General features: G+C 34.4%; 1 long non-coding RNA gene across 1 annotated transcript in view; it reads right to left on the reverse strand.

Annotated features, from left to right (window-relative positions):
• Window positions 1-12,151, reverse strand: part of LOC135362116 (uncharacterized) — a 234,641-nt gene that overhangs the window by 61,838 nt on the left and 160,652 nt on the right. The window contains exon 7 of the long non-coding RNA XR_010406550.1: window positions 1,159-1,316. This is a non-coding gene — a long non-coding RNA (uncharacterized LOC135362116). The remainder of the gene's footprint in view (window positions 1-1,158; window positions 1,317-12,151) is intronic.

The following is a 12,151-nucleotide window of genomic DNA, read 5'->3' on the forward strand; positions in this document are numbered from 1 at the left end:
TAAAATATAAGAGCAAGATTAAGTATGTTGAAATACATTTTTAAAAATGCTCTAGTGTTGGGGCGCCTGGGTGGCTCAGTTGGTTAAGCGACTGCCTTCGGCTCAGGTCATGATCCTGGAGTCCCTGGATCGAGTCCCGCATTGGGCTCCCTGCTCGGCAGGGAGTCTGCTTCTCCCTCTGACCCTCCTCCCTCTCATGTTCTCTGTCTCTCATTCTCTCTCTCTCAAATAAATAAATAAATAAATAAAATCTTTTTAAAAAATAAAAATAAATAAGTAAAAATGCTCTAGTGTAATCAAGATAGTGTGGTATTGGCAAAAGAATAACAAAATAGATCAATGAAACAGAATAGAGCTCAGAAATAAACTCATGTAAATATAATCAACTGATCTTTGACAAAGAAGCAGAGATAATACAATAGAGCAAAGACAGTCTCTTCAGCAAATGGTGCTAGAACAATTAGACCTCTTCATGAAAAAAAAAAAGAAATGAATCTACATACAGACTTCATACCCTTCACAAAGATTAACTCAAATGGATTACAGACCTAAATAAAAAATAGAAAATCACACAACTCCTATAAGTTAATATAGGAAAACATTTAGATGACGTTGGGTATGGTGATGACTTTTTAGATGCAACACTTAAGGCACAATCCATAATGAAAATATGGATAATCTGGAAATTAAATTAAAATTTAAAACTTCTGCTCTGTAAAAGACACTATCAAGTCAATGAGAGGACTGAGTCACAGACTAGAAGAAAGTATTTGCAAAAGATACTGGCAGTAAAAGACTGTTATCCAAAATATAAAAAGAACTCTTGAAACTCAACAATAATAAAACAATCTGATTCAAAGAGAGGACAAAAACCTTGGACACCTCACCAAAGTAGATATACAGATGGCAAATAAGCATATGAAAGAATGCTCCACATCATATGTCATCAAGGAAATGTAAATTAAAACACTACTACATACCTATTATTATACCCCAAATCTGGAACACCAACACCAAATGCTGAAGAAGAGGTGAATTCCCATACATTGATGAGAATGCAAAACAATACAACCACTTTGGAAAACAGTTTGGTTGTTTCTTAGAAAACTAAACATACTCTTACCATATGATCCAATAATTGTGCTCCTTGGTACTCACCCAAAGGAGTTGAAGTTTTATGTCCACACAAAAGCCCACACATGTGTTTTTAGCAGCTTTATTCATACTTGCCAAAACTTGGAAGCAACCAAGAGGCCCAGTAGCAGGTGAATGGATAAGTAAACCGTGGGACATCCAGATAATGGAATTATTCAGCACTAAAAAGAAATGAGATATCAAGTCATGAAAACACATGGAGGAAACTTAAGTGCATATTACCAAGTAAAAGAAGCCGATCTTAAAAGGCTACAAACTATATGATTCCAACTATATCACATCCTGGAGAAGGCAAAACTATGGAGACAAAAATATTAGCAGTTGCCAGGAATTAGGGGTAGAAAGAGATGAATAGGCAAAACACAGAGGATTTTTAGGGCAGTGAATATACTCTGTATGATGGGTACATATCAATACACATTTGCCCAAACCCATAAAATATACAACTCAGGAATGAGCACCAATGTAAACTATGGACTTTGGGTGATTATGATGTGCCAGTGTAGGTTCATCAACTGTAATAAATATGCCACCTGGTAGGGAAAGTTGATAATGGGAGAGGTTGTACATGTGTGAGGGGAGAGGGTGTATGGGAAATCCCCATATCTTCCCTTCAGTGTTGCTGTAAACCTTAAACTGCTCTGAAAACTAATTCTTTTTTTTTTTTAAATGCCTTAGTAAAAGTATTGTGTAACATGCATGACATGAGAAAGAAAATCTAAAATTTGGCTGGTCAACTCCCTCGAGATACTTTCAAACTGACTAAGTCTATTAGACTCAACTTCTCAACAATGTTTACATCCATGCAAGAACATTCTTGAAATAATATAAAAGTGGAGTTCCAACATTTTTGTTACATCTCAAATAAGATTCCAATTTTCCGCAATTTATCTAATTTGAATCTTCTGGGACTTCATTCCAGATGCACATATAAAACAAGACAGAATTTGCTGCCAAATCTTTTCTTTTTTATCTAATCAGCAACGAGTCTTTCCTGTGAGGCTATATTTAATATACTGTCTATATCTTAGTTTTTGGGTTGTGCCTGGCATCCATGGAATTCTAAAAATTGATCTAGAGATTTTACACTGGAATAATATTAAGAAGAAGTAAAATAATCTAGTCCAGATAGCTCTATGGGCTCTTCTAGACCAACTCTGAAAATCTGGAAAACAGGTAATTTGCTGCAGCCAAACCCATTATTATTTGCTCTGTATCCCTCAAGTTTCAAAGTTTACCTTATCAGTGGAGAATATGGCCACTGAAAGTGGTTGGCTGGTACAATGGTTATAACCAACAACTAATTCAAGGGAAGAGAAGAATCCAGAAAGAATATGTGAAAGGCAGTAATCAATTAAAATCTCTTTGACTTCATCTTCTACTCTCTCCTTTCCTCTGTTCTTGCCATACTAGCCTCCTTTCTGACCCTTGAACACAGCAGGCCATCCCTGCCTAAAAGTCTTTGTACTTGTTTTTCTAAGACATACTTAACCCAGAAATACATGTGGCTTTTATACCTCTTTTAGGTGTTTTTCAAATATCACTTTAACCATTCTATTTCAGGTACATCCCAGATTATTTCTGTGCTCTCTATTCTTTTTCTGTTGCCTTACTTTCTCCAGCTGCAACCATGTTATATAGTATACCTTCTCCTAATGTATTTGTTTATTATTTCACTTCTTCCACTAGAATGCAAGCTTCATTAGGGCATGAATTTTTCTGTTTTATTCCCTGAGTTATCCTCAACACCATGAATAGTACCTCGGACTTCTTAGGCTTTTATAAATATTTATTGCATGATCGAGTGAAAGATACTAGCTTTATAAACATAGAGAAGAAAATGTGAATGAATCACTATTTTCTTTTCTGAAAGTTTGACACTATATTTAATGAATCTGGCTCTCTCTGTTACATGCAAAAGTGAAATGTGATATTCTGAGTTATTTTTTTCCTTCCTAACTCTACTTAACTTGTACCTCAAATACAGATTTTTTAAAAAATAGAAAATCACAAGTACTATTAAAATCCTAGAAATGTTTATAACAAATTATCAAACCATCCAACATTTAAAAAATTACTTCCCAATTTTCTTCTGTTAACTATAGTATCTTAAATGTTACCAAAAGTTTGTAAAAATGTGTATATATATATATGTGGATATATTATATATGTGGATATATTATAAATATTGTATATAGTATATATTCAAGTTGATATTCTCTTTAAGAACACTAAGAGAGTACTACATTTATATATTTTATATGAACTTTTTTTATATAATCAAGTTGATAACCATTCAACTTGGAGTCAGTACACTTGTTTTATACTTACGACACTACCACAAATCACCTATCCTCAGCCAAGCCGCTTAACCTCTCTGAATTCAACTGACTCATGTAAAAAATATAGAAGAAGTACAGAATTAATTTATGATATCTTCCAGTCTAAAATGCTTTGAGTCTATCTGGATGATTTATAACATGACTATGTTTTATAATTTCTTATTTTTTTAAAGATTGTATTTATTTATTTTAGAGATAGAGAGCAGGGCAGAGGAAAGAGGGAGAAGGACAAGCAGACTCTGCACCGAGCTCAGAGCCCAATGCGGCTCTCAGTCCCAGGACCGTGAGATCATGACCTGAGCTGAAATCAAGAGTTGGACACCTGACTGAGCCACCAGGTGCTCCAATAATTTCCTATTTTTGAGCAATAAAATTAAATTTATTTTTTCCATAAGGCCTAATCTCAAACCGTGAGAGACTCTGGACTCCGGGGAACAAACTGAGGGCTACAGAAGGGAGGGGAGTTGGGGGATGGGGTAACCAGTTGATGGGTATTAAGGAGAGCACATGTTGTGATGAGCATTGGGTGTTATACACAACTAATGAATCATTGAACACTACACCAAAAACTAATGATGTACTATATGCTGGCTAACTGAACATAATAATAATAAAAAAAATTAAAAAATATATCTAATTTAAAGCATCACAGTTTAGTATATTTTTAAAAGTAAATACCAATATACAGAATAAGGTATCCATGCTGTCTTTGTTGTTTGTTTTGGTTTGATTTATATTCAGCATTGTGAACAGAAACTTCAAGTACTTTGTTGATTATATTTTGAAAAGACTTTTCAGAGTAGAAATTATCTAACTGCAATGATCACCATGGAATAAAAATTTGTAATTGGATATTGGCTATGGTATTCAATATGACACTATTCTGTTAATTTGATCTAAACATATTTAGCTTTCTAAACAATGTTCCTAAAGCAATCAAGAGGACAAGAAGTCATATTGTACTCCTGAGTGAAAAACAAACAAACAAAAACAGCAAATAAAACCCAGAAATACTGCTAACTAGTTATGGAAATATAAAATCATTGTTATGACTTATGTTATGTCTGACTCACTGATCCAGATGTCAAAGGAATGCATGAGTCAATAAGATGGTTTTTTTCTTCTACTTTCAGGATCCCAAATTGTCATTTCTGATTCTTTATCTGTTTTGTTGCTAATTAATAGTTCTCAAACCGTTCTATAACAAATTTCTTCATTCATTTGCACATATAGTTCGATAAATAACTGAGTTAAGGTGACAGGTTCTGAATCTTTATCAGCTGTTTAACTCTGTCTGAAGCTTTGTAAAGAATAATAATGGAAGAGAGCAAATAAATTAATTCAACCTGCAAATTTAAAATGTATAAAAATGATTTTGTTAATAAACCCACAGAATACATCCCAATTAGCACCAGCAGAAGAAAAGCATCATATCCTATACCTTGTAACAGAATGACCAACAAGTCAGCAACAGTGTTATAGCTGTGGCCAAATTGTTGTAAGACAGCCCCACTGATAGATCAATGGTATAGACAGTGATTCTTAAGCTTTCCAGGGCATCAGAGTCACTTGAAGGGCTTATTAAACCCCAGGTCACTAGGCACTCCCCTAGAGTTTCTGATTCAGTAGGTCTGGAAAAGGACACAATATTTGCCTTTTTAGCAAGTTCTTCCATGATGCTGATGCTGCTGGTCCAAGAATTATTTGATTACAAATAATTTGAGTTGTGCAGTCATGGCTTGGAAAAGATCTTAAAGGTATTTCATCTATTTCTGTAATTCAAATTTTAATCATCCCTGATGGTGAATTCATTGTTACATATGAGCAACCACCATGTGTTAGACATCGAGCTAGATGCAAGTGATACACTGGTTAATAATCCCCTTTAAGAGGTCCATGGTCTTGAGTGGGAAAAGCATTTGCAGAGGTTATTATTATGCAGTGTTTTCATAGAAGGATGCACAGAGGACTTAGACACTGAAGATCTGTGTAACAGCAGAGCAACATGGTCAAGATTGAATTTATAAATTTTCACTCTGGTCTGGTAGGAAGCAGGGAAGTGAGTTAGAAAATGATTGCAAAAATCCAAGTCAGAAACAACAATGGTGTGTAAAACCCTCCAATCTTTCCACATTGCTTTAAACATAAAATATCACTGTTTTAAAATGGTGAAAAATCATTCTGAATGACAGGTACCAAACAATCCCATCTCCTTGATTTGCTATTCCTATCCACACTTGATAACAATACAATATTTAAATTAGTCCTGTGGAACCGTTTTCAGTCCCTCAAATTCACAGTTTCTCTCACCACTAAACTTGTACACATTCTTTTATTAATACCAGAACAACTCTTTTTTTTTTTTGAGAGAGAGAGAGAGAGCATGAGCAGGTGAGGGGCAGAGGGGAAGCAGACTCCCCTGCTGAGCAGAGAACCTGACCCTGGAACTCCAGGATCTCGACCTGAGCCAAAGGCAGACACTTAACTAACTGAGCCACCCAGACACCACTATACCAGAACAACTCTTTGTCATCCTCTTCACCTAATAATCACTAATCACTAGTAAATCACCAACAGTTTTAGTTCAGTGTATAGGTCTTAGCTGCATGGACACATTCCTTATTCTAACCTTCCTGTCTCTCTGGTTTGTGCAAGAGCTCTTTGTCCATTTTTCCATGTATTTCACTACAGAAGCAGCCTCTTCAGGGCAGAGGCTGGGATTTTTATCAGTATTCTTCAGAAAGCCCAGCTTATAATAAATACACAATAAATATATGCAGTTTTAGTGAAGGAATAAGAGCCTGTTAAGGGGACAAACAAAAGAATGGGCAGAGATATAAAAGAAAACAGTTCATTGCAATATCATGGTAGCTAATAATTGGAAGGAACGATTAACAGGTCCAGAAAAAATATGGACTTAAAAACATACAGTAGTTTTATCTATGGATGTTATTGATGACTTTATAGACAGTGATAATAAAGCAGGGTAATAAAGACTAAGTCAAAACTAGGAATTGGAGATTCCTACACATTTTTATGTACTATTTAGTTAATTCAATATTTCAATAACTGTCAGATAAAACCATTAGTATAATTTTACAGATGAAGTAAGTGAAGCAGAAAAATATTAACTGGCCAAAGTTTACAAAGCTAGAAAATGGCAGGGGTACCTGGGTGGCTCAGTCCATTAAAGGTCCAAACTTTTGATTTCAGCTCAGGTCATGATCTCAGGGTCATGGGATCCAGTCCCAAATAGGTCTCCACCCTCAGAGCGGAGTTTGCTTCTCCTTCTCCCTTGCCCCCCCACATTCTCTCTCAAATAAACAAATAAAATCTTTTTTTTTTAAAGCTAGAAAATGGCAGAGTTGAACCTAGAACCTCTGCCTCTAAGAAGCAAGCTTCAATCTAATTTGTGCAATCTCCTCCTCACCAAGCACATACATACACACACACACACACACACACACAATAATAAGTAAAAGAATAAAGGAAAGGAAACACAAGTACTCATACTAAGACTACTACATGGTCATCAGCTACAAATCTAATGAGTATGCTTTTCTTCATTCAAACCACTATGGATTGTATTAAACAATGAGGATAAGCGCAAAGATGCAAACTGACTCACGTTTGATGGCTGTATCCATGCTTGTTTGTGAACAAGGGAGGTTGCTGCAGTTTGGATTCATTCAGCATGCATATTAAGAGGACTATAGTTTAAGTTATTAAGTTATTTAATCTCAGATTTGGAATTGAATAAAGTGTGGCATACATTAGACAACTTTTGCAATGTTAGCAAGGTTCTAGAGTTACATTTTGGATGGGTTTAATAAATAGACCCTCACTTTTTATAAATAAAATGGTTATTGTGGGTATTAGAATCAAAAGGATGTTCTTTCCTTCTTTCTTCTTTTTTATATGGCAAATAAAATAATCAAAAAAAAAAAAACTAAACTCACAAAGCTTTTCAGGATCCAACTGTTGAAATGATTTTAGACAATCCTATTCACACATGGGTGGAAAAGGGGGCTTCAGGAAGAAGTTGGGGGAAAATATGAAGACAAGCATGAAGGCCTTTTTGTACTGTGATCTTTCCACTAGACATCCAGGGATAATGGAAAAAGGAGTTGTGTTTAAAAATAATCTTGATAAGTGATTTTTTTTTAATGGTAGGTGGGAATAGTTGAGAATAAAATGAAAAATCTCTTGAAAAAAGCTACAGACTCTTGGTAGAGACTGAGATAAATATAGTCAGTGACCAGAACACAACAGATACCAATAATATTAAGACCTTGAAAGAAGAGATGCAGCCCATGGAGCTCTGGAAGATGAAAGGTTCACTCTAATCCCTTTATGAAAGCAGACTTTCTACAGAGGGGAGATTTTAGTCCTGGGAGCATGAAGCTTATTAAAAAAAAAGGGGGGGCATTATTTCCCCTTATATTCTTTCACACCATCCTCCCACACTGTACCCTGAAGATAGATAAGATCTCTGAGAATCTAGTAAGAAGGCAGGTAATATCTGGCATGATATAAAAAGGAAGGTGAAATAGTGAATTAACATCTTTGCTTTACATTGGAAAAAAAAGAAAAAAAAACATTTTTCAACATTAGGTTCCATCATGCCCACCACTTAATAAGCAGTTGAGACTATTATATACCAGCAAATAATATTGCTGTTAAGAGATAATTGCTAAAAATAATACACTCCAGTATCTGTTTTCAACAATCCTTTGCAAACTTAATTTCCCGCTGCTCTCAATATGAGCTATGTTCCCTCGACCACTTATTGACCTTCAAATAAAAGTTGGCACAACTTCATTTGCACAATTTTTATATTTAATAATATTCCTTTCAAGTCAGTCTTTGCTCTTCCAACTATTCTGTAATCACAAAGGCTTAGTATTTTTTTTCTAAAACTCATACCATTCACAGGGACGCCTGGGTGGCTCAGTTGGTTAAACATCTGCCTTTGGCTCAGGTCATGATCCCAGAGTCCTGGGATCAAGTCTCTCACGGGGCTCCCTGCTCAGTGGGGAGTCTGCTTCTACCTCTGCCTCCTGCTTCCCCTGCTTGTGGTCTCTCACTCACTCACTCACTCTCTGACAAATAAATAGATAAAATCTTTAAAATAAATAAATGAATGAATGAATGAATGAATGAATGAATAAATAAATAAATAAATAAATAAAACTCATGTCACTCACAACCAGAACCAGTCATTGGGCAAGTGTAAGGTAGGACTTGTATCATCAGTTACATTTCAATGTATATATACCATATTCCAGTGAGAAATCCTTAACCCCAACTTTATTAGTTGGTTAGTAACTTATAATTAAGGAGTAATGAAATATTATTGTTTTAATTTGATTTTGAGAAATACTTCCTTTCCTAGATTTCTTTGTCTTCCTGTCCTAACATGAGGATCTAGACTGAATGTTTGTGTTCCCCAAAATTAATATGTTAAAACCTAATCCCCAGTGTGATGGTATGTGGTGGTGGGGCATTTGGGAGATGAGTAAGTCATGAGGCTGAAGCTTTCACTAATGAGATTAGTACCCTTATTTAAAAGACTTCAGAGAGCTTCCTTGCCCATTTGTCATTTGAAGACCTTCTGTGAACTAGGAAATGGGCTCTCAGCAGACACTGAATCTGCATCATCTTGGTCTTGGACTTCCCAGCCTCCAGAACTATGAAAAATATATTTCTCTTTTTTATAAGCCACCCAGTCTATGGTATTCTGTTACAGCAACCCAAATGGACAAAGACGGAATCTAAAGAATGACTTCTTAACTTCTATGTATTTATTTTGAACAGTATCACATCTTAGAAATTGACATTGATATAGTTCCATGACTGTATTCAGATTTTATTAAATTTACATGCACTCATTTACATATATGTATTGTGTGTGCATTTAGTTCTATGCAAATTTATCACATGTGTAGATTTATGTAACCACCACCAGAATCAGGAGCTAGAACTATTCCATTACCACAACAATCCTTTTAGATAGCCATATCCTTCTCTCCTTCCATCTCTCAGTCCTTAATTTCTGGTAGCCACTAATCTACTTAGTATCTCTATAATCTTGTCAGTTCAAGAATTTTATAAAAATGGAATCATATACTATGTGACCTTTTAAGATTGGCTTTTTTCACTCAGCATATAAGGCTGTTGAGCTTGATCCAATAATTGTATGCATTGATAGTACTCTCACATATTACACAAAAATTCACTTAAAATTGATCACAGACTTAAATATCAAACTATAACTTTCAGAAAAAAAAAGATACAGATAAAATTTTGGGGAACTCAGGCTAAGTGAAGAGATCTTAGACTTGACAACAAAATTGTGTTCCATAAAAGGAAAAAAAAAAACAGATAATTTGAACATCATCAAAATTTAAAACTTTGCTTGGCAAAGATCTTGTGAAGAGAATGGAAAGACAAGCTACAGACTGGGAGAAAATATTGCAAACTACATAGCTGACAAAGGTCTTGTGTTTAGAAATGATAAAGAACTTTCAAAGCTCAGTAGTAAAGAAACAAACAATCCAATTAGAAAATAACAGATTACATGAAGAGATATTTCAATGAAAAGAGTACACAGATGAGAACTAAGCAGCGAAAAGGTATTCACTCAACAGCATCAACCATTAGGAAAAACCACAAGGACATAAGATTACATACTTATGAGAATGGCAAAAATAAAATATAGTTAACACCAAATGCTGGCAATGATGGGAGAAACTAAATCATTCATACACTTATGGTGGGAATATAAGATGCTAAAGCCACTCTTCAAAATAGTGTAGCAGCTATTTTTTGGTACTTTTAACATCATAAGAGATTGATATTATTCTTTAGGATCAATATACAATTAATATTCTTGTATATTTATTTTCCTATTTGCTCCCTTGTTTTTCATTCATTCCTACAAATTCTATTTTTCTATGAGATTATTTTCCTTCTGCCTAAAGAATTCCAATTTGTGTTTCCAGCTGGTAAAAACTCCCCAGATTTTTTCATTTTCTTCTAGAAATACATTTATTATTATTGTTTTAATTTTTGAAAGCTATTTTTGAAAGCTATAGAATTCTAAGTTGGCTATTTTTTCTTTTGACGTACCAGGGATCAAACCACCTTCTTAAAAATGTTTGTTAATATCTTTAGGCAATTTTGCAAAATTGTCAGCCTTTATCTCTTCAATTAGAGTCTGCCTCTCTGGCACTTTCTCTGTCTGTCTGTCTCTGTCACTCCCTCTCTTTAATGGATCTATTTCACTGGAACAAGGCAGTAAAGGAAACTGTTTTCTCTGGTGCTCACAGAGTAGCAGCAGTAGTGATGGTTCCTTTGAAGGCCAATTTTTAGATATTGCTCCTTCAAGTTTTGTCTTGGGTCTACTTCTCCAGTCCTCCAAACAATTCTGTAGCTTCACAGTAGCCTTTTAATGAACTAATTTTTCAGCTGGAAATATGTCTTATGGCTTTAAATAAAAATCCTTGTTGATACCATTTCAGTTAGCCCCAGAAACTTACTAGGTGTTCCTTTCCCCTCTTGTAATGACTCTGTTTTCCACCCCTGCTTCTCTCATCTTCCCACTCCACATCTTAGTTAAGCTCACCTAAATTTCAGAGCAAGTGTATGTGACACTCATTTAACGACCTCTCAGTCTATTGATTCTCCTTTCTCCAATACATACCATGATTTATGGCATGTTTACAGTACTTTGATCAAGTTATTCAACCTCTCAATAACTGTCACTATCTCCTTGTGGAAAACAATAATCACCATTAAATTATCTACCACATGTTCTTTTTTTCCCCTGATACAATGTTTTTCATGATTTCAAGGATGTTTATGGCTTTTTATTTTATTATTATTTTTTTACTCCCCCCATATATTCTTCTGGATTTTAAAATTTGTTACACCTTTTCTCAAGACATGTCTATTTTTTTTTTCCCTTGATCTTAAGCTTTCCCTGGATTCTATGAGCTCACTAATTTCCTCCCTTCTATCCACTCACTATGCAAACATATTCAATTTTTTAAAGTGGAATTCTAATCATCAACAAATGTAAAATTTATATTTTCGGTTTATGCAGCCTACAGCAAAGAATCTTAAAGGTATCACACCAAATGTTAAAAGATGATAGAAAGTGATAATAGATTTTTCCAAATCCTTTCTCAAATTAATTTTACTTATAATAATTCTAAATATAAGTTTATTATTTATGTAACTGATAAAAAATATAAAAGTCAATACCCATTGAATCAGTCTATTAGAGAAACCATTTAGATATAAGAAAATGTAGGTAATAATGGTGAATAAAATAAATTATACAACATATTTTGAGTTTATTTTCAAATGATTTAAAATAAGTTCTACCTTCTCCCTGAACCTCATTGCTCTTTACTTTCTCTGAATTTGTCACCTTTAGACCAATGCCCCAAAATTTAGCACTTGATTATGCACCATCTTACTTGTGGTTTTTTGCATGTGATAATCTCATTAAATTTGAGGAATAGAAAATGAACTATTTTTTTCTTCAGTTACCCCAAAAGAACTTGAGCTAAAACCAAACATATAGTAAGAGTTCAGTAAATGTTTGTTGATTTCCAAAATGGTGGAAAAGCTAATTAGGGAAATCC

The sequence above is a fragment of the Mirounga angustirostris genome, unplaced genomic scaffold, assembly GCF_029215605.1.
Source record: "Mirounga angustirostris isolate CCGP_5_RB_7025 unplaced genomic scaffold, mMirAng1.0.hap1 SCAF_1, whole genome shotgun sequence".
Classification (NCBI taxonomy): Eukaryota; Metazoa; Chordata; class Mammalia; order Carnivora; family Phocidae; genus Mirounga; species Mirounga angustirostris.